The sequence below is a fragment of the Echinops telfairi genome, unplaced genomic scaffold (assembly GCF_000313985.2).
Source record: "Echinops telfairi isolate 266 unplaced genomic scaffold, ASM31398v2 ScPeMD7_29;HRSCAF=101, whole genome shotgun sequence".
In the NCBI taxonomy this organism is placed as follows: Eukaryota; Metazoa; Chordata; class Mammalia; order Afrosoricida; family Tenrecidae; genus Echinops; species Echinops telfairi.
Window position 1 is genome coordinate 680,873 of NW_022103926.1, and position 2,681 is coordinate 683,553.

The 2,681-nt window shown below is 51.1% G+C and overlaps 1 protein-coding gene across 1 annotated transcript in view; it reads left to right on the forward strand.

Annotated features, from left to right (window-relative positions):
* The window catches only part of MYO18B (myosin XVIIIB), a 307,510-nt gene that overhangs the window by 266,590 nt on the left and 38,239 nt on the right, over positions 1–2,681 (forward strand). The gene's annotated exons all lie outside the window — the stretch shown is intronic.

A 2,681-nucleotide genomic window follows, 5' to 3' on the forward strand; every position in this document is an offset into this window, starting at 1 on the left:
GTGTGTGTGTGTGTGTGTGTGTGTGTGTGTGTGTGTGTCCCTAGCTTAACTGCCCTCTTGATGGACCTGTCTGTTGGCTTGTCAGTAAGACGAGGCTTCTGCCCTGTCCTTTAAGGTCCCTCTGAGTCTGACCGGCTCGACAGCAATATTGTGTGACTGAAAATGGGCCACAGGGTGAGTTCCGTTCCATACCTGAAGGGTGAAGGACAGCCATTGTCTCAAGGGTTCCACCAGTCTCTAGCTGACCAGGGAGGGAGGCCAAGTTCTAGTCCATATCGTTCTCTCACCCTTTCCAGGCCCTTCTCCTGGGATCCTTGAAGAGCAGTTGCAAGAACTCCCTTAGCTACAGATCTTCAGTCCGTGCAAAAATGGCTTTCAGGGGCCTTCAAGTATTTCCCCTTCTCTGCTCATTTGCCCAGACGCCAAACCACGAGTGAAATGGCAGGCACCCGTGCTGCAGCTGCGTCCAGCCCCGCTGCCTAGGTTGTACCCACTACCCCCTCCCCACCCCCACAGCTTTATTAGCACCCCAGCAGGGCTTAGTTCTGTAATTACAAGCCCTGATTGTCCGTGTCACCCACTGATACTTTCTGGTCCATTAATAGAAACTCCACAGAGTTTGTGTTCATTATTGGGCAATGAATGGCTGGCGAGACTTGCCATGTTTTTGTTTTTTTTCCACTGAGTAAACCGAAGGGAACCATTTCCACTTGTAGGATTGCAAAGGATGACTGCTTTCATAAACAATAACAGTTCATAAAGAAAACAGAGCCAAATTAGAAAGAGAGAAAGAGGCAGCCAGCCCCAGGCTCGCAAGGGTGGCTGACAGGCTGGGCAGCAGAGATGACAAAAAGCCAAAGATCAGAATGCCTTTCTCTTTACCTGGGGGAGTGAGATGCAGGTGATGGGAGCCCTGGGGGCCATAGGCATGCCCCTAGTCTCTGCTTGCCAGGGTACCCTGTCAGAACTACAGGGACCCCGTCCTCACCTTCAAGGGGGTCCTGGGGATATACTGGGTTAAGTGTTGAGCTGTCATGGCAGGCTAGGCCTATCAGGGGTCTGGCTGGCTAAAAAGTCTAATGACATTGGTTCCAAGGTGGCTCAGTGAGTTAAGCATTGGCCGGCTATCTGCAAGGTCAGCGGTTCAAACTCACTAGCTGCTCTTTGGGAGAAAGAGGCGTCTGTCTGCTTCCATAAACAGTGGCAGGCTCAGAAACCCCGGGAGCAGATCTGTTCCATCTTCTAGGTCCCTCTGAGCAGAATGACTTTCCTAACAGTAGACTTGCTGGTTTTGTTTTCTCTTCTCTCCTTCTTTCTCTTTCCCTTTCGATCCTCACTCACATTTTACGGTGGGGAGGTGCCATCAAGTCTTTTCCAGTGAACCCTCGTTTATCACGGTTAATCGGTACCGCGGTTAAGACCCTACCGTGATAAATGAAATTCCACGAAGTAGGATTCCTTATTTGTAAATCAAATATTTTCGTAGTTAGAGCATAGAGGACATGAAAAAACACCCTTTAGTCACCATTACACTCGTATTACCCAATTTATTAAACGAAAAAGGGAAAATACAGTAAAACATTTTGGACGTTACAGTTATCATTTATTATTTATTATATTATTTATGGCATCAAGCGTGTACAGTATGAGCCAATCGGTGGCAGTAATCACAGAGCATGCGCGGTTACGCAAAAACCGCGATAGAGTGAAGCCGCGGAAGTCGAAGCGCGAAGTGGCGAGGGTTCACTGTACAACTCATGGCCACCCCATGTACAGCAGAGCGAAAGGCAGCCCGCCCGCGCCGTCCGCACCATGGTTCTTATGTTTGAGCCCATCGATGCAGTGACCGGGTCAGTTCATCTTGTCGCTGGACTTCTTGGCTTTTGCCGGCGCTCTCCTTTACCAAGCACGGTGTCCGTCTCTGGGGAATGGTCTCTCTTGACAACATGTCCGAAGGACATGCCATTTCATTTTTACCATTCACCCGGAGCAATGGCAATGCACGGATTGCTGTGTTGAAGAGTCACTTGCTGCCCAGAGCAGAGCTCTGAGCTCTGCCCTGGAATGAGAGCAGCCCAGGCTAGGGCCCAATCCTGGCGTGGGCTCCTTAATTGTCTCATCACCTGAGGTAAGAGTTTCCTATAGCGCCAGAGGGAGCAGTCGGGCCCTTCTTCAAACTGAACTCTCAATTAGGATTCAAACACAGCCTGGGAGAGAGAGCGGTGCTTCAGCCAGAGGTGAGGTTCTTGGAGAGACTTGTTCAAATTATGAGAAGTCACATTTCCCCGTGTTGGGAATTAGATCGGTGTTGAGCAGCCTTTCTAGGCTGGGAGCGGGCTGACGTGCTCAGAAAGCCAGGTGGCCGTGGCAGCGGATGGAAACGCCCGCCTTCCTGCATGCGGGTGCCTCTGGCCTGGACCATCTTAGATGCAGGGAGCAGCACGTTCAGCAGTCCCCCAGCATACTCCTTACTCTGGGAGTGGACGGCAGCCCTGTAGGTTCCCGGCTCTGGGTCTGCTGCCTTGACTGTGGGGTTCCAGGGTGTGGTGAGAACAAAGGAGCTAAGAATGTGCCTATTCACAGCAAACCCATCTGTGCTGAACATGCTAGAATGAATCCGCTCGTGCCTTGTGCAGTGTGCTCTGGATGCTTCCTTCCACCTGGGGAAAGGCAGGCTTCAG